Source organism: Strongylocentrotus purpuratus, unplaced genomic scaffold (genome assembly GCF_000002235.5).
Source record: "Strongylocentrotus purpuratus isolate Spur 01 unplaced genomic scaffold, Spur_5.0 spur5_scaffold_20, whole genome shotgun sequence".
In the NCBI taxonomy this organism is placed as follows: Eukaryota; Metazoa; Echinodermata; class Echinoidea; order Camarodonta; family Strongylocentrotidae; genus Strongylocentrotus; species Strongylocentrotus purpuratus.
Genome location: NW_022145606.1, coordinates 12,001,864 through 12,023,625, shown reverse-complemented (window position 1 = coordinate 12,023,625; position 21,762 = coordinate 12,001,864).

Here is a 21,762-nt window from a genome sequence, read left to right as displayed (position 1 = left end):
AAATAGATCGATTGTAAATATGTGATATCATGTGTTGAAAGTCATAAGGCTATCAACACTAAATATTTATAATATAGTGCTGGTCATTTCCTCTATTGTATCCCAAGTTGTTGTTACAGTAGATTAATTTGAGATGCTCATATGTCCTTTACCGTACACTGTCATCCTGAAACCATACATAAGTCTATAAAAAAAGAAGAGAGATAAATAATCAGATTTCATTTATTTAGTAGAGAGAGAGAGAGAGAGACTTGGACATTTTGCAAGACATTATGATTGGGAGAAGCTTAAAGATATTGTCCCCCTTTTGTCCGGTGAGAGCAAGGAAGTCATTAACTGTGTGTTAAATGGTATGAGTTACAGCCCTTCTGCTTCTGAGGCTCTGAGTCGACGATTTGTTCGAACCGAAAGCCTGAAGGCATTTACCGCTTTGGCTGATGTCTTAGGTCATTGACTTCAACAATGAGGTGACTTTGAACGCTATCGAAACGAGACAAAAACAAAACCCAAACAAAAACATTCATGTCGATACTCGCCCCTCCTGACCGTGCCTCAGACACCGTCCCGTCTCCCCCCTTTGAGTCGATTTCCCACACTTCCATTCCCCCAGTGGCCCACCTGACACACCTTTCACCCCTCACCTTTTCTCCTTTACCCCTCACACAAAAGCCTGACTCTTTAATGTATCCCTTTTCCCTCCCCTTACCCCATTTCTTTACCCCTTCAACAAAGGTTTGGCTCCGTGTATCAGAATGTAACAGTCTGCTACTGTATGCAAACATGCTTTTATAATGGGGACCAAGTGGCAGGGCTATGCATAATTGATGACCCCTTCCCACTTCGAACTAAAGCCCCCCTCTCGGTCCTTTTGATACAGGGGTGAGAATGGGCCTCGGTCTTTGGTCCTAGTCTGTTATGTAGACCCCGTGGACCCTGGCTGGACTTGTATTTCGCTTGGACCAATGCATAGCAGCTCTTCTTATCAACATTTTTACCCAAACCAAGGCCCTGTTTCATTACACTTGTTATCAATGACAAGATATGATAAATGTTATGAGCTACTGAATATTAAACTGAAATCATTTTATTTGATTGGCTGAAAGCAGACTTGTCATACTGTGCTTATCCTAGAGCAAATTCCCATTCTTTTGAAAAGAAAACCCTACAAGAACATGAAATCAATTCTAGTAAAAATGCATTACAAGACTCTAAATTATTCAATATGGAAATTAGAATTGCCTACTTTTCAACCAAGATTTCAAATCATAAAACAAAACCCATTAACACATCCCTATCCCACCCTCCCCCCCCAAAAAAAAAACATTAAAAATAAACGATGGAGCTCCCAGATTCTATTGCAAAAAATAAGCAAGTCATTTGATTCCTCAGACAGACCATACACAACATTTCCCAACAAAGTTCGAAACAAAATCGGTATGAAACATTGTGCTAAGCATTGCTGAAATACGAGCATTTGGGATAATATTACAAGGGGTCTGTTTATCTTTTAAGACAAGACTAGTCCTAGACCATCTCCCTTTTCTCCTCCATGCAGAGTCCAGACAATATACTTGTCCTTCTTCCTTTTGTTCTTGGAGAGCGGTGGAGTTCTAAAGGGTGTTGATGCTTGTTTGGGGTCTACCAGTCTCCCTTATTTACATACTTAAGTGAAAGTTACATGCTCAGGAATGCCTGGGCTTTCGATCTCTTCCCGAGTTTTGTTTGTCTCGCTCGCGATCTGCTGGGGCTAAGCCAGCAAGTTTATGCCTGTACTTATGACCTGCGTTTGTTAAATTATTTTTTGTTTGCAAACAGTTCTGCCTCCGAAATCACCTGAATCCCAATTTAGTAACTTTTATGTCTATGAGTAAATGGATACATGTGTATCTAGGGAGAGATTCCAGATTCCGCATTGATATACCTGTACCAGGAATTGATCAGTTATTAGCAGTGGAAAACTTGTAAAGAGCATTAGAAGAAATCAAAATGTGTTACCTGATAATTTACCCTGATAGTTGCTATAAGAAGCATCCCTCATTAGGCTTCTGAGTACTATACTAAATTAAGACATATAATATGGATCAACTTTGCATGAAGGCTGAGAAAACCTGCTCTTCACCTCGCCCTTATATGAGATATTTTCTTGAGGTGTGTCAAAATAGAGTTATGCATTTTCAAAAGTTGGTTGGGGTAGGCAACTTCTTATTGGGGCAAAACTTTCCTTATTTACATACCTGTACTTCATTTCCCTCAAGTTGAGTGACATTTACAAGCCCAGCAAAGTTATTTTGAATTTCATGAAGATGAGACAGCGAGCATATTGCTACTGCTCCTGGCCAATTATCCATTTGTGTATAAATGATATACAGTTATACACTTATCATCTGTGGAGAGCCAGAAGGGCATTAACTCATAGCCTCTTTCTCTCCCTCCCCTTTCTTCTCTCTCTCTCTCTCTCTCTCTCACTCTCCAATTCTCTCATCTTTCATCTTTCTCTCTCTCTCTCTCTCACTCCAATTCTCTCATCTTTCATCTTTCTCTCTCTCTCTCTCTCTCTCTCTCTCTCTCTCTCTCTCTTTATTTCTCTCATCTTTCATCTTTCCCTCTTTCTCCCTCCACTCTCTCTCTCTCTCTGTAATTCTCTCATCTTTCATCTTTCCCTCTTTCTCCCTCCACTCTCTCTCTCTCTCTGTAATTCTCTCATCTTTCATCTTTCTCTCTCTCTCTATTTCTCTCATATTTCTCTCTCTCCCTCCCCTTTCGTCTTCTTCTCTCTCTCTCTCTCTTTATTTCTCTCATCTTTCATCTTTCCCTCTTTCTCCCTCCACTCTCTCTCTCTCTCTGTAATTCTCTCATCTTTCATCTTTCCCTCTTTCTCCCTCCACTCTCTCTCTCTCTCTCTCTGTAATTCTCTCATCTTTCATCTTTCCCTCTTTCTCCCTCCACTCTCTCTCTCTGTAATTCTCTCATCTTTCATCTTTCCCTCTTTCTCCCTCCACTCTCTCTCTCTCTCTGTAATTCTCTCATCTTTCATCTTTCCCTCTTTCTCCCTCCACTCTCTCTCTCTCTCTCTCTGTAATTCTCTCATCTTTCATCTTTCCCTCTTTCTCCCTCCACTCTCTCTCTCTCTCTCTCTCCACCTTCGCTCTCTCTCTCTCTCTCACTCTCACTCTCTCTCTCTCTCTCTCTCTCTCTCTCTCTTGCAACACCCTTCTGGCTACCACCAGACGATGTGCAGATTTTGAAGTGTGGAAGCGGAGTGCATTCTGAGTTTCATTCATAAATGTATGTCCTCGGGCCGAGGATGCAATCATCATAATAATGTCTACTTTAGAGCATGAGTCATCCGTAATTGACAGACACATGTATGTTCAGAGTTGGAAACATTGAAAGAACACCAACCAATATAGAGTGTCACTGTCACCTAGTTTTATAAAGTTATAAAGGGGAACCCTTTTTCTTCAAACCAAATGGGTAGTAGACGTATTGGAGATTAGACCAAGTGGAAGTTAGACCAAATGACTATTAGCCTAAATGGTCATTAGACTAAATGATAAGTAGGTGAAATGATTATTAGACCATGTGGGTAGTAAACGAACTGGGTGTAGACCAAATGGCAATAGACCATTATGAGCTCCGTCCCTCTCTCCTTTCAATTACCTTTCCTCCCATCACTTTGATTAAACATGTGTAAATTTGGGAGTATGATCGTTTGTGAGATGAACAGTTAGGGTCCTTGGGAGGTGATGATTTCTACTCCCGTATTCATGTGTTTAATCGGCCGTCATTTTAATTACCGAACCTTGTAACATTATCCGCCAGACCTTGTGCACCTCGACTGACATTGAGGACGAAAATTAATGTCTCCATTCTTTACCAAAGCCCCCGTGTGGCATTCCCATCATCCGGAATCAGTCTTCATCCCTCCAAAAATGCATCATCCATTCCCTGTCTGGCAGTATCTGTCTGTTGCTTCCTCTGCCCCCCTCTCCTGAGCCCCCACCCTTCTAGGATATCTTCATTTCCCCCCCCCCCCAACCCTGTTCCTCCCTCACTCGCAATTAAAAATCAATGTACATCTTCTTTAGCAGTCCTCACATGCTGTTTCCATCTCCTCGAATTACTCTTCTTTCTGCCTCCCCTCCTCTTCTCCTTTCATCCCCCTCTTATCCCCTCCCTCCCCACCCTCCCCCCTCCCCTCCTCCAACACCCCTTCCCAGTACACATTTATTTCTTGACCCTCCCGAACTTTTCCCAAAATCTCCACGTAAAATGAACCCCCCCCATTCCTTACCACCTCTCATGTGGTATCTCCATCCTGCGGAACAACCCCTCTCTAACCCCTCCCTAACCCGTCATCCATCCAACATCTCTCACCCCCTTCCTTCCCCTCCCCCTTCACCCAAGCCCTCCAATCCTTCTCCATGAGTCATACGTGCCAGGGAGAGCACGATAATTCACCGCCGGGCCTTCGCCATGAATATTGCAGTCAGAGGGCGACGTTGGACGGCCTGGAGGTTGTCCGCATCCCGTTGCCGCCGGCGATGGTGCAGCGGAGAGGGCAAGATGAGAAGCATAATTAATTTGATGCGGTGATGGTGGACGGAGCAGTAACCCAAGATTGGATTATGGCCGTGAAGATGATACAGTCGTCGGCATTGAATGTATCTCCGTATTATGATAGATGGTTCATACAGGCATTCTGGATCGAGGGGGGGGGGGGGAGAGGAGGGGGAGGGGGAGGGAGGGATAATAGAGGACTAGATTTGTTTTTGAGCTCTATTGCAGACAATTTTTTTGACTAAAGGTCTTTCTAGGTAGCACAAGTCAGAGATCTCCAATATTTTCTCATTCTCCAGCAAGTTTGGCAATAGAAAAGTTTTAATTCTTACTGATTTGATCAGCTATTTGATTGATTCATAATGATTGATTATAATGATTACATTTGAAGTGATTTAAAGTTGCTCAAAATATCAAACGCGAACCACTGTGCCCAAAATTTAGTCTGGGAGAACGGCAAGTCTGTGACTGCACTCGATGAATTTGAGGAAAGTAGATTTTGCTTTATGTAGGAAATACTGATGAGCAGGCTTAAATTTCTCAAATTCATTAAATATTATATGAATTAATGCCCTTCTGGCTCCAAACAGATGATATGCACATACCGGTACTTCATTTTTCATTTGTTCTCTTTCATGAAAAATGTATATGTCTGCATATAACTGGCTTGATATATTAGTTGGAGATAAGGTAATTATTATATTCGAGAGCAGATGTGGGATTCAGAATAATAACACTCTTATGTAAACTAAAAAAGAAGAGGAAAAACGTCCAGTTCCCCTTTTTAGACAAATTTGCAGTCTTTTTGATCATTCATAAATTAGTCATTGTTATAGACTTGTCACCTCTCTGTTTAGACAACCCCGATAATTTATTGGAAGAGCTCGCAATAATTTATGTATTCTTTGCCAATTTACTCCACGAATCCTAAATATTAGTCCAAGATCGGACGAAAAGATCTTCCTCGTTCTGTTTACATCTCCCCACAATCGCCCAACACCTTCAGATTTACGCCTCATATCAACCTCCGGGACAGTTCCCCAGGCTCCCCTAAATAAATACAAAGCCTTGACAAGTTAGTCAGGGATGAAAAAGAAATTAAAAAACGAGGAATGAATGAAGTTTTTCCGCCCTCTCCTTTTCACCGTCGTTGCCGTTCGTAAACGGCAAATGAGCATGATTGATGCGCGGCGGGGTCGGCCTGAGTAAATTTGCGCTCGTTGAGCGAGAAACCGGTACCGTAATTCTGTTTGTTCGCTATCGCCGGTTTATGTGCCGTGTACACAGCATGTGTATGGGGGTTCTGTTGACCCAGTGGAGTATATACAGGATGGGTGCTTCAGTGAGTTTGTAGCGACTCCGGCACTTCTTCTTATAATGTTTTTGTTGTTCGCTTCTAAAGAGAGGTGAATGATGAGACGTAGGGAGAGAGAGAGAGAGACATAGATAGAGATTGTGGGAGAGAGAGAGAAAGAAGGAAGAGAGATGGAGGGCGAGAGAGAGAGAGAGAGAGAGAGAGAGAGAGAGAGAGAGAACAAAATGAGAAGTGAAGACAGAAAAATGGAAGAAAAATATGAACAGTACAGGCGGATGTGAGGAAAAAGAGATGAAGAGAAAGAAGAAAAAGAGAAATTAATTGAGGAAGGGACATGAAGGCGTATCTATTTGAAAAGGTTGACAGAGAGAGAGAGAGAGAGAGAGACAATTTATGATTAAGAAAGAATAAATGAAACAAAACAACAACAGTACAGTCTGAGAGATGATGAAAATGTGTAGATAGAGAAAACGTTGATAAATGCTATAGAAAGATACAATAGAGAATACTACTCCCTCATAAACCATATAGTTTTCATCATCACATCATTATCATGATATTGACATCATCATTGTCATGGCAATATCTAAACCCCACATGCCACATTTGTTAATTTAATTCCTTTCCTAAGATTCTCCAGGGAACATATCATTCATGAAATGACCAACAATTGAGCTAGTCTTCCGGCACAGGCTTTTATATGACACTTTACAACAAGTCATAAAGCCTTGAGCAGAGCCTAGCACTAACGGTCTCTTGCTGTGTCCTGAGCAGCTAAAGCACAGAGCCTATGCAGTATGCTGTCATCGCAGTGCAGACATCGTTAAGCATAATAATTGACAAATGTTTGTGCCCTCAAACTACAATTGAGCTGCTCCTTTTTCTTAAAACAAGAAATACAATTACATTCCAATTCTCCCATTGTATGCAATCATTATCTCTATTTATACGGATGTTGTAAGCTGTAGAGTCATAAAAACAGTTGTTTTTCACCCAATTAGCTGCCGGTAATGAGGTAGTTACCAAGTGGATTGGAGATGTAATGATCGGTTTTTTTATGGGGCAGTTCAAGTGGTTTTGATGTGTAGCGATGGGATACTGTTTGGATGTAACGGTATTGTTTTGTTGCTTGTTTCTTGACTTTTGTACAGACTAATGACCCATTCATTCATAAATTCATTTAGACTTGCATTTGAAGTCATATATACATACACTCAAATGTGCATTCATTCCTTCATTAATAAATACTTACACATGCAATCATATATATTATATACATGCATTCAAATGTACATTCATTCATGTATTTATTCCTTCTTCATTCTTTCCTGCGTTCCCTACATCATTCATTTGTTCATTCATCTATCCATTCTTTAGAATAATCATCATTCAATACCGGTACGTTATCCTAAGAATGCATTCATCTTCAGCTTTGAATGCATTCTGTTCAATAACTGAATACATCACTGGTGTATCAATCATTGAATACCGGTACATTCATCATTGAATTCACACAATCGTTTAGCTAAATCTGAATGCAATTTGTTTAAATGATTATTCAAGTACATTTGTGCATTCATTTCTAAGTTATGCATATATCCATATTCTTTTTTAATGATAAACATCATAGTTCATCATAACCAGCCTCTTTTGGAAAAGAAATTATAATAATTCCTGTATTGCGATATACAACATCTACTGATCGATGGTCAGAATGACGTTAACTTTTCATCTCAGATTTAACCAACTTATGGCTCCCAACGGATGATATAAATATTAAATACATTCAAATAAGCAGCTCTCCCATCAGAAATCAAACTTTAATCCTCTCCCCTTCACCGGCGTCACCTTCCGATAAAACCTATTCTCCATGGAAAACGTCTTTCAATTTCATCATCTCCTCTCCGCCTCCTCCCCGTCTCCTCTTTGGTAATACAAATATTTGATGGCTGAATACGGATCTGTTTTGTCATACAAGAACCATCATTAGAGTTGGATTTTTATTCATCATATTTCTTGATTGACACTGTACATCAATAATGTCCAATTCTTCTTGACATTTGAATACTTTCAGAAAAATTGTTAACACTAACAGGTCTGTGGTAATACTGTTACAAATATTTGATGGCTAAAAACGGATCTGTTCTGTCGTACAAGAACCATCATTAGACTGAAATTTGTATTTATCATATCTCTTGATTGACACTGTACATCAATATTGTCTAATTTTTCTTGACATTTACATACTTTCAGAAAAATGTTAATTGGTTGAAACGGATGAGTTAGCACGGAGGAAAATATCTTATTTACATGTTTTGTCTTCAGCTTCGTGCCCAGAACCATACTTCCCTGCACTCTAAACAGCTTACAAAATACAACATAATACACAATGTGCCTTTGCAAGTATACTGGAAGTGGCATTCATTTGGAATCTCAAAATGCTTTTAAGGAGCATATATTTATTAATATGAACATGCACTTAGCTAGGTGAACAACTCGGCTCCAGAGAATATCCCACAATTCAATTACAAGTGCAGAACATGGGGAGGGGATGATTTAAATGGAGATATTGTCAGCTGAGAGACAGAAGCGCATTAGATCTGTGCAGAATTGTATGAGGTAGTGCCGTTCTGACTCTTGAGTGATGCATAGTGGACAAGCATTAGCCATCAAGAAGCCAACTCCCATTTGTGGTTGCGCGAGAAGGGCTCTTGATAATTGCTAGCCTGATGTCCAAGCACTGTGATAAGTTTGTCTTTGGGTTGAAATGGGTTCAACCAAGTCTGGAGTTGGTAGACTATCACATATCATTGTGCATCTCAGATAGGAATGCCAGTAGGATTAGTCTACACTTATGTTCACCAGACCCAGTTAAAGTTGAATACATTGATAAAAGGAAAATATAAATCTGCCTTGAAAGAGGCTAAATGTCCTTTACTGGAGCCTTGTAATATTGCCGTAAATATTCACAACTGAATGAAACACGTCTTAGAACTAAAACAACAACTAGCCTCTGACTATTTCACATAATAGAGGCATCGAGACATGCCTTTGATGATATTCAGGGCGCATCCTTGGGGGTCGAATATGACTAGAATTTTAAGAATAAGAGGACGATTGAATTTCAATAATTGAACGTCAATATTTATTTTCTGCAAATGAAGTGAAGGATATGTGTGGAATACTGATTCAGTTTCATTGAGAGATGTTCAATTGATGCTGCATGGACATAGAGGAGGATGGCTTTTTCAGACTGATTGTTTTTATTCTTATACAAATGAAAGAACAAAGAAGCAAGCAAACAAACAGACACCCCCCTCCCCCCCCCCCAAAAAAAAAATATTACATCTACTCAAGGCATTTTATTGACTTATATAATTCAAATATTCATTCTCAATTATTGAGATTATAGATGTTACATTACTTAACTTTTAAATTTAGCAGGAGAAATTCTTTGAAATTATTAGTCAATGCCAAACACAGCGAAAGACAGACATACTGACCGACCTCATAACAGACAACTTGCTTGCAATACCAGAGTACGTTGTTCACCATTTATTTTGTACTTTGGGGCAAGTACTACTGGTACGTCCTGGTTTAGATTCTGAATATCTGGATCAAATAAACAAGACAGTTTGAGAAAATAGCATGCTAGCTCACTCTCCCCGGAATAAGCTGTGGTTCGATTACTTCCATATTGCGATAGCGATGGTATGATAGGCAGCCAAAATTCTACCACAGCCGGAAAGTTCACTGACCTATTCGTACAGTGTAAATCCTAATAGTGTACCTGTGTACAAAAATGTAGATTTTGCTCAGGAGAGCCTTTTAAATTTATTCAAATTTCAACTGTAAAACAAGTAAAACCTTTCAAGATGTAAAAAAAAAAGAAATTGTCAGTTGCCTCCAATGAAGGCTTGTGTGTAAATGCACACGCAGAGATGCAATGCACAAACAAGTGTTACTCTCAATGAAAGTTCACTTAATCAAGCGGCGTGTAAAATCTCTATTGTGAATGGGGCTAAGAGAGAACGACAGTGCGCAGTCATGCACAAGCTGTGAAGGGATGTTGTGTTTTGTTTCGTCTGTGGTTTGGGGGAGAAACAGTGAAAATAATACCACATTTCTCTTATTTTGATACTTTCCCATTCTAAGATTCGGATCAAAATTCCAACCACATTTTTACCACATTCCAAATATAGCTTACCGTTCTTTCCCCTTTGTTATTGTTGCAATGTTATATGTATGTCGCAGTAATATAACGATTTGATATATTGATTAACGTTTCTTTTCTTTGTCCTTTCTCGCATATTCTTCTGCTGCTCGCCTCTCTTTCCTGCTTGGTGTTGTATAGGTAAGTGATATAGCATTATCGGTATTTGAAATATTATATAAGTATTGTGAAGAGAGAATTGATTATACTGTTGGCATAACGTAATAGTTTAGATATAGAGAGATTTCAAGAAAGGGAGTGGCATTGAAAAGAAAAGATAGAGATGAATAGATAGAAGGCAGGAGGGATATATGGAAATGAGAGAGTAACGGAGACAGGAAGGCACATGGTTGGAGACTGGAGAGGAAGAGGGAAATAGAGAGATGGAGAGGAGTGGAGAGGGAGAGAGGGGTAAGGAGGGAGAGGGGGATGGGAAGAAGGAAAGAAGAAAGAGAGAGAGAGAGAGAGAGAGAGATGGGAAATAGAGAGATACCAAGATGGATACATATAAATATGAGAGAGAGAGGGCGAGAGAAAAAGAGGGAGAAAAAGGGAGAGAGAGAGAGAGAGGGAGAGAAAGAGGGGGAGAGAGAGAGAGAGGGAGAGAGAGAAAGAGAGACAGGGAGAGGGAGAGAGATGGGGTGCATGGAGAGAGAGTTTGAGAATGAGATACAGAGATAGAAGAACGATTCGGAAGGAATCTGGAGACGGAACAAAAGAAAGTATACTCAAGACAGACAACATAATGCAAGCTCACACAATCCCTCCAGATTATAATGTTCCTGCATCATTCCATTCAAATGAATATCAGCGTCATCTTCTCATTATAAAGGACAATGTATATATCTGGTACGAGGTTAAAAGGGAGAATAGCTGTGAATAGATCAGATCAGTAAAACAGGACAAGATAAGCCGATATCCTCTAGATGAGAAGATGAGAAAGACAGCATGCTCTTCCTTCCTCCTGAGTTCTGCCCATCATTTAACCTTGAATTACAGAATGTAATTCATTCTATTGATACATACATCATATTTCTGTCTGGATGTTCATTTCATACATTGGATTTTGAGCTCACGTATTGCCAAGGACAGGATATGGTAGACTTTCATATCGTCCCTGTTTTCACGAAGTGACGGTAGTGAGGAAAATCGTCACGCAAAGTGAATGCAATTTTTTTTAATACCGTCACTTCGTGAGAACAGCGACGATATGAAGGAGTTATCACTGAGTTTTACTGTCTTCTAAGGCTTTGTTCTCTTGAAGGAAATATTATTTTTTTGTAAAATAGATCAGTCTAAAGATGATGGGAGCAAAATGATATGGGCAATAAATAGCTGTATTTAACACACAAGATGTATTCTTATAACCGAAGTCCTATTTCTATTTAAAAAAAAAAAATTTCTTTTCGTAAATAATGAAAATAAACAGCAATTATCCAGATGAGACATTAAACATTTTTCTTGAATCCTGCTGGGATATTTCTATTACATTATAATCCAATTTGCTTCATATTTATATATCAAAATGTTGGATAGAATTCTAAAAATGCATTTATGAAACTTATGTAGTGTAACATGATTTGTCTTCAGTGAAAAGAAGCATCACTGTAGTAAGTTTTAGCAAGGAGAGCTTGTTTCAAATCTTCTTGGTTTTTACCAAAGTTGTTAGAAGCGTTTGCCTGAGGGTTGTATCATAATATTACCCCTTCACTGTCAGACGTTTGGTTTTGTCTGGCTGAGCTGCGAGCGAGAGAGCGGGAGGGGGTAGCTCACTTCCAGGGCTGTAAATAACGTCATCACTTTTGATCACTGCAGATTGGACTTGAAATCAAAGGGGACATTGTATCTAAGTATGGGGGACTGTTAGGCAGCGATGATGGTATTAGCATGGGGGCATACCACGAATTGCAGTGAATGGGGATGTCTGTGTGCAAAACATACATGGATTTTGATGTATGGGACTGTAGCGAGTGCAGAAGGATACATGAGTTTGAATATGTGGGACTCGTGTGAGGGGATCATATTTGAATATGTGGGAATGAAAGGGAGTGACGATTGCAATAACAGGAGTGCATTTCATCTTGACCATGAATGCAGTGAGTTGATGTCTGTGTTAAGAATATACATGGATTGAGGTATCTGGGACTGTTGCAAGTGCAATAAGGAAAGATGAATTTGAATATATGGCACTGTTGAGCAATGATGATTGCAAAATCATGGGTCATGCCATCATATGTATCCTTGTGTGAGAGATAAAGAGACAGAAAGAGAGAGAGTGAGAGAGAGAGAGAGAGAGAGAGACAGAGAGAGACAGAGACAGAGAGAGAGAGAGAGAGAGAGAGAGAGAAAGAGAGAAAGGGGGTAGGGAGACAAATATGAATACAGACTTTCTTCAGTTTTTAGCTTCATCTTTGATGTGTCCCTTTAAACTTGTCCATGGTCAGTATCTCATGCTTATTATCCAAAAGGACAGTCAATACAGCTACCAAATAAAATAGAAGAATTCCAAGGAAAAGAAACAAAAACTTGGGAAGGAATGTGAAACGTAGATCTGGTATATTTCATGGAGCATGTAAGTACCATAAAGTGCCAACCAGAAGGGTTGTAAATGTCCAGTCTGATGCTAAAAGGTTAGTGCCTGTTTTGAGCCAGAAGGGCATTAACTCTTATTCTTTAATAGAGAGTTAATATCCTTCTGGCTGTCACCAAATGATCAGTATGTTTATGTGTTGAGTGACTATCCAGGTGTGCAAGAAAAAGTAATGATGTTTTGCTGTATTAAAATTGGGGGGGGGGGGGGATGAGATATTAGAAATAGAATCAAAGGTTTAGGGGTTAGAAGAAAGTTCAGATTTCTAGACATATGAAAAGATTAAGAAATGTTAGCGAGAGGATGAAGGCATACACAGATGCTGAAGGATAAAACAATATTAGGAAGAGAGAAAGAAAGAGGGAGGGAGGGACGGAGCAATCGAGGGAGAAAGAAAGACAGATAGATAGATAGAAAGAGTGAGAGCTAATTAGGATATAGTGTGGGTGCATATGGCATAGAGCATTTTGAAGAAAGGAAGGAGGAAGAGATATGTTACAATTACATTTTAAACTTTTGATTATATTAAGAATATCAACTAAAGTCAATTGATTTTTCATTTACATTTATTACTTGAGAATCGTTTTAGGTTTAAAGTCACTTCCTCCTTATGACAAATCTTTTGAGTTGTCAGCTGCTTGGCAGAGTTAACCTTGGATGATGTAACATTTTATCTTTACTACCATATTTTTTTGAACATTTATGATGGGATCATCTTCCAATTTCCAGTTAGACTAGCTGGAGAAGTTTTATGTACCTCATGTCGCTGTGAAAGGCTATAGGATTTAGTGTTTACTGAAGTAGGTTTGACTGGTCAAGGAGGGTTATTCATTAAAGGGAATTGTAGCACATGAATGAAATCTTCATGTAACACAAAAAACGGATTAGCTAAGATTGCATACATCATAAGATTTTGGAAATTATATCTTGATAATAAGGACAAATATGATCCAGTGTTCTCATTACAATGTACTATTAAAATGTACCAAGAGACAATGAGTGTACGCTCCTAACTGCTCCCTTCGTATTCCCTCTTCTCTTCATTTTTGGCCTTTTTCACCCCAATACTGGTCATTCATAATGTTTTGGTTTATTCCAGTCTCTAAGAAATATGAGACAGAGAGAGAGAGAGAGAGAGAGAGAAAGAGAGAGAGAGAGAGAGGGAGAAAGAGAGAGAGAGAGAGAGGGAGACAAAGATTGGAGATAATGAAAATATAAATTGTTCAATTGAGAAAATAATGGAAAAGATAATAGACAGATATAGTACTAACAATGAAAAAAGAATTATGTAGAATCCATCTGTTACTTTATAATAGTGCAGACGACCTACCTGAAATCATTTTTATTTTCAAAGCAATCCTAAACCTTCGTAAACCGTTTCATTGTCATCATTTAATTGGGTCATCAAAACATTTGGATTCCGTTTGACTTGTTGACGCTATATCTCTAGCATTCATTCACGAGCAGTCAACATTTTAATCGTTACTGGACAAAAGAGGCCAATTTGAATCTATGAAATGATTCCCTTCCATCGAATCATATCTATTCTTTTGTAGTGCGTCATTAAATTCCAACACAGAACACACATGTCTGTATTACCATTGCCTTCGCACACAGCTGCCCGGCTAAATGATGCACAATAAATCAAACAATTCAGGTCCAATAATAAATACCTCTACATAAAGAGAAAAAATATAACATAAATCCACGAAACCTTACAAACAAGTATTTACAATCGGGATATTTGTTCCATTATCGGCAAAAACCACGGGGGCGGCCCCATGCAGATTTTCTTTTTGTCCAACGAAGATGAATTTTACAAGTTCTTTTCGCGAAGAAATTCCAAGTGCGGTCATGCGACATCGCTGTTTAGCGTTTGTTTGCGTTTGACAGCTTGTATCTGGTGGATAATACCGGCCAAAAGTAAAAAGCTGGAATAAATCTTCAACCTTGATAAAAATTGAACAGCTTTAGAAAAAACATGATTGGATAAAAGTGAGATTTTTTCTGTGAAAATGCTATATTTGTACTGGTGTAATTGCAATTGGAACATCAAGTCTTTGTGTGTGTGGGAGTGCGTAATTGGTTGTCCTTGGTACTGGCTGGAATTATTGGTGTTATGTTGTAATAGATTTATGGATTCAGAAGTATATTGTCTACCGAGGGCCAAAAAAGGCCTTGTCACAACGCTCACACCCCTCTGAGCATTAGTAGATGAACCAATACTGAATATGTATACCAAAAAGTGTGAAATCTGCCATTTAACGACCACCTGCATAGAAAGACCACCTGTCTACAAAGACCACTTTTTGTGTGCCCTTTGAACATAACCTGTACATTAAGACCACTCGAATGTGAAGACCACTTTATTCTTTGTCTCCTTTTAGCGATCTTTCACTGCATGTACTACAGGAACCTGTACATAAAGACCACCTGACAATTAAGACAACTTGTAGGCCCTATCACTTTACACTAGGTTACGCCCTTCTGTTTCTCAACAGATGATATACCCAATGACCACACTGAAAAAGCCATCGTCAAAATAAACGAGACCTCGTTCACGTTTATTTCGGGTTGCGTCTTCGTCGTTGTCGCAAATGTCACTTTTGCCCTGCATGCTAATGTCCACACTGCGTGCTTGCTTGGTCGATTTGCAACGACGGAAGGATTTGGAGGCGGGTGTTTGGGGAGAATTTGAGCTGTGTAACGCTAGACGGGTATGCGTCGGCATGCTCTGCTTGGCTTTACAACATCCCAGGTCAAACTCAATCAGTCGGTCAATGTTGGGCATGGCTAATGTGATTGCCGATCTTGGAGTTTTTTATTTCTCCATTCATACGGTGAAACCTGCGTGTAAAGACCACACAAGGGAGACAAGAAAAGTTGTCTTTATGGCCAAGGGGTCTTTATGTACAGGTTCCTCTTGTACCACGATTTTGTCTGTGGGGTGCATAAAGGGCATGAGCTTGCATCATTTGAGACAGACAGATACATCACCCTAAATGTTTCCAAAAGTCTGCCCCATCTTCAAATGATAATGCCCTTGCTGCCCTCAGCAAGGGTAAAAAGGGGTTAACCCTGTTTTGAAAATGATACAAACTAATTCCCTTGTGTCTGGAGAATCTCTTGATGGAGACTTCAGAATCAATTAGGGTGATGTATGGTGAGCAGGGGCCCCTCTGCAACCATCAAACCCATCACTGGCACTCATTTGCATAAGCGTATCAATAACTGGCAGCGATCAAGGCAGTCAGGATGCATTTCTTTGCAAACCACGTTTCGTTTGGAGTGAGATGGGTTGGTTAGACGGTAGATTATTGTTATTGCGCTATAAAGATATCCAATATTATTGTTGTTGTTGTTGTTACTACTACTACTACTACTACTACTACTACTACTACTACTACCATAACTACTATGAAACTAATACTACTACTACTACTACTACTACTACTATAACTACTATGAAACTAATACTACTACTACTACTATTATTACTACTACTACGACTACGACTACGACTACGACTACTGCTACTACTACGACTACCACTGCTACTACTACGACTACTACTACAACTACTACTACTACTACTACTTCTACTTCCTCTACTACTACTACTACTACTACTACTTCTACTTCCTCTTCTACTACTACTACTACTACTACTACTATTATTTTTGTTGTTAGTATTTGTGAACATTGCATTGATCTGTTTCAATATTTTTAACTTAAGTTACTTTAAAACACATTAAATAAGGTGGGTATTTTGTGGGTAAAGAGATGAAAATGCTGGTACATGTGGGTAAATCAGAGATAGGTTCTGTAGAAACTGTCTAAATTTTTATTATTCAGAGCAGTTTCTCTTTTCCTCAAATATTCACAGTATTGAAAAGGTACACAACCTATCCTTGCCTATACTAGGTGTAGTAGATGATTTATATACCGACAGCCCTACAGCAAATGAAGTCACTTAGTAATTGATGTACAAACATTTTACAGAGGTCCAAATATCAATAGAACTTGGACAAGACATCTCCTAATCCTCTTACAAGTTATGATTAAATCCATCAAGCGCACAGATTTCTTGTTGAGATATGATTTAAGCGATTAAATGAGAACAAGTTTGGCACCAAGGTTATCAGATGACCTCGACGACCTTAGCTGAACAACAACAACAAAACAAGCTCAGTAGAAAAGGAAATAAGTCCATTCACATTGCAGAAAAACCAATTCGTTTTTTTTTTTTACACTACGGGAAAAACCCATATAATTGGGCAGAGTTTACCTTTTCTATTTTTTTTGGTCAGTTGTAACCGTGTTCTATTTGTTGCGGCTGTGCATGTGTGATAGCACAGAAGCGAGAAGTGGTCACATGATCTAAACCGGAAAGTACACCGGTGTTTCTTGCGAAGGCATTTAAACTGCAAAAACCAGTGAAATTTGGGGCAGCTTTAAAACAAAATAACACGCTCCAGAAGTATGTTGTTGTTGTGGGTTTTTTTTTTGGGGGGGGGGGGAGGGGGAGGGGAAGTGTTTTTTGTTGTGTTCATGGTTTGTTGTGTATTAACTTCAGACGAAACGTCGGAATGTTAAAAGAAACAACGGTTTTTGCTTTACAGTGTGAATGAAGCTATTGATTCACATCCACGGGAACATCATATTTTTGTGCTCCAATTCCTCACGGCGGATGTCCTTTCCACACGTCTATTATTTTGTCGAGATGAAAGGAAAAAATTTGTACGAAACAAGCAATATTGGGAGCATATTATAGGGGAATATCCTGGAAGAAAGGAATACTTGATTACATATCCAATACTACGGGCAAGATAGGTTTGTTGTCTAACCATCGAAGTACAATGTCTGATGTACGTGACGCTTGTAGATTTCAATTCGTGAATCATGACTTAACCCGAGGGCTATTTCTTGTCCTCTATTCATTCACCGCTGATCTCATTTCTCTCCTCCTCTTTCTCCTTTTCTCTTCATTATCCCCCTTTCTCTTCATTTTTTTGGCCGCTTTTGTCCAATTTTGGTCATTCATAACGCTTGGGTTCACCCCAACCTCGCCGAAAAAAATATGAGATGGTTTATTATTATGTGCGGAATCCCTTTGCATGTATATGGCTCTGTGCTTGGGATCGTTGTTGGGTTATTTATGGGGAGATAGATTGGAAAGCAGTACAGGGGCAATTGAGAGCGCTTGAACTGTCTTTTTTTTTCAATTTTAAAGGGAAGGCCATGCTCTCGGTTGTTTGGAAGCTTCGGTTGTCCTGGTTATTTGCAGTTTGATATTGAAGTGTACCCATTTTATTTGTACACTAGCAGATAATATTCTGGCAATGTCTTTTTGGCATTTTTAAAACTCTGCTTTACCATTTACCGGTGGGGTGCCTCAAGGCTCTGTACTGGGCCCATTATTGTTCATCATATTTATTAATGATATGCCTCATTCTTTTGAAAATAAATAATCTGTTAGAAAAATGTGATGTCTTTATCAAAAGGGATTATACATGACTGAATATACTCACTAAATTTTATTAAAATATGATACACATTGCAGCAGCAGCTGTTGTAGTGGTAGTAGTAGTAGTAGTAGTAGTAGTAGTAGTAATAAGAGTATTAGCATAGTAGTAGGATTCACCGATAGTATTTGAGAATATGTCTCTCTCTATCCATTGCCAATTTGAAGATATTCTATATTCATCCTTTTAAGTCATGAAGCCTGTCTATAATAAAAATCAATTCTCGCTTTTTTTCTTGACAGCACGGGAAGCATTATAGCAAAATATACAAGTGACAAATTCTTGTCTTTCTTGTATGAATTAATAAAAAAACTAACAATCAATATTCTTCCTAATATCCATTCCTTGCACAGACAGAAAATGTGGCTTCATAGCGTTAACACATTCACACCATCCACCATGAATAATGATCATGATTTCATTAATACACATACTTACACTTGAGAGCACTGTAGACAATGGTTGCTCTCAAAGTAATTCCAATATGCCGGAAGCTGGCCTATATCTCGACCCCAAATAAATGAATTATGAATGTTTTGTCCAATATCTGTCAAGACTCGTTCACATACGATACAAAAACCACATCAATTTTTCTTCTGATACTTTATATTTCTATATCTTAAAGCCCCTCTGTACTAGTTTGGCCGGGAGGAATTAGACCACCCAGTGTGGTCAATGACAGGTGGCTATCTCATCAACTCAGCTCTCAATTAACATAAGAAAAAGAGGATCATGGGGGATCAATGGGTACCGCTTAGGTATTGTTTCTATATAGAGGGAGCAAGTAGCTACAAGTAGTACAGTGGGGCTAGTATTAAAGTGAACAGGGATGTTATATCATAATGCTATGCAAGAGCAACACATTGTTGGTTGTGGTGATTTTTCTTGAAACATATGTGAACACCCTTTACTGTCACAGATAGAAGAACATAGCATAACATATTCTTATTATCTCCGTATCTCTGGCGGTCGTATATGACTCATCAGCAAGTTCAATATCCCGAGGTTTTGTTCGAACTAGATGACAAAAGTCGGCCGAACAATATAGATCCGTCTGCTATGATGCTCATCTCCACAAAAGGAGCATGCAGCATGGTTATCCCAACATGATCTTGGGTATGGATGAATGCCGTATGAGCATGGAGAAAAAGATTTTTATATTGTGTTTATTTTTTGTGGGGGGGGGGGGGGGAAGAGGGGAAGTGAAGATATTACATGTAAACCTAACAGACGAACGAACATGACAAAGATATGATTATCAGGACACGATCTTTGATATGACTGAATAGGTACACAACGTAAGCGAGGCATGAAAACAAATTTGAGATAGGGGATGAGGTACGTGGGGGGTTCGATAAGGGGGAGGGGGCTCTCCATGAATACACCAGACATCAGTCAGCTAGAAAGCTTTAAGAAAATGACATGGTTATGATTAGCGGTAGTAGTTATGATATGATCTTTCTTATCGCTGCATTGCGTATGAGCATGGAACGATTTTGTTTGATTTAGAAGGAGATCATATATTTTGTAACTCTATAGAGCCCAAAGTACATGTTGGAAAAGAGGAGCGAAACCATCAACCACTATGCATTGTGCAAAAGGTTTATTGAGGGCAAAAAGAAACAATGAAGGAAGACAGTGAAGCAAGGCATTATCTGGTTTGAGCAATGATGCAAGGGAGATGAAAGATGATCGAGATATGATTGTATTTTCATCTTTATTTTTTCTCCTCTCTTTCGGGTGGGAATTTGTTTGATGAGCTGTAATTCTGCTGAGTGAAGATATTGAATAATATTGCTTGGCTAGCTTGGAGATTGTTTGGGTTAAACAAAATTATGGTGCAAAAAACTTGAGTACAGGAGAGAAAGAAGATTAAATATAGAAAGAGCATGCACGGAAAAGGGGAAAGCAATATTAAGCAAAATAAAAAGATGGAATTAAAAAAGAAAAAGAAAAAAGGATAATGCATACATGGGAGAAAAGGGTAAAGATAGATTGTTTGAGCTTATTTAAGAAATCAAGTTCTCTTAAATGACATCTGTAGATATCCTGAAAAATGTAATGAAAATATACATTTTCACTTACTTCTCTTTAGATTTATTTATTTAGCAGCCATTTCAGGCAAGATACAGCGAGAAAACTTAGAAAAACACAGGATTTCATCCCCTGTTAAATAATCCTCCTACTCACTCTTGTGTGTATTAAAAGTATTATCACAACTTTATTCCTTTTGTACATATGTCATGTCAGATACCATAACGATATGTAGAAGTTTGCTCTTTCCCAGCAAATCTCTGCAAAATTTGAATGGTGACCAGAGAAAACTGCCATGAGCCCTCCATTTTTAATGCTTCTTTAAATGCTTCATGGTGAAGTTCGGAGCACAATGACCGCAAACAAGCTTGACCCCATTAGGTCACGGATTTGACCCGTGCGACCTCGGGGCAAAAAATAAGGGGGGAGAGTGTAGACAGCATGCTTGATGATATGGGTTATTGGAGGTGCAACTTTTTTCCTTTTTTTTTGAAGGGGGGGGGGGATTGAAATGAGATTTGAGGATTATTTTTTGCCACCTGCATGAAATTGAATTGTTGAGAGTGCGAACTGGGGTAATTGCACTTCTCTATTTGACATTTTGTTATGATTATGGTTTTAAGGCTAGACTCACGAGCCAGGAGTTTAGATGATCAATTCATACAAAGAGGTTTGCCTATGTAATAGTATTATTTTGAGGTATATATGTTCTCTGTGATGTTTTATGTATGATGCAATTGTTTTAGGATTTACATATCAGATTGCTGTATGACTTGAAATGATTTGGCATCAGGAATGAAATTATTTTTAATTTCTTCATTGCAAATTTGATAATATGTCAGATAGATTAAGAAAGGTTGGAATTGGAAGAGAGAAAGAGAGAGAGAGAGAGAGATGAACTGTTATTGGCTTTATGATTAGAAAACAAAAACAACAGTTTTTAGATCTATATGTACACTTGTAGACCCAGATAATCGGCAAAACCATCTTATATGACAGACTAGTTTTAGACACGCAGAACAAATACCGTACCTACAGTACATGCATTATTGATCCACAAGAGTCACTAGAACAAATAATAAATCTTATTCGCAAAGAAAATTGCGCAGAAAATATTGAATTTGTGGATCTATATCCAGCCTAGATATTGAAATCGGCAACCCTAATTGGGCCCTCGACCCTTGTCAGAAATTTCTTGTACTTTTGTGATTGCTTGTATATCGACTCTGTTTGGAGCCAGAAGGGCGTTAACCTGTAAATGTTAACACAGAGTTAATGCCTTTCTGGCTCTGAACAGACAGTATTAAATCATGAATATAATACTCTAGCCATGTCTTTTTAGAATTTCTTAACTCTGCATTACCATTGACCGGTGGGGTGCCTCAAGGCTCTCTACTGGGCCCATTATTGTTCATCATATTCATTAATGATATGCCTCATTCTTTTGAGAAAGGTAAGACACATCTATAGACTATGACACAGTGAACCTCAATGATTTTGTCTTGAGATAATTATATTTCCTGAT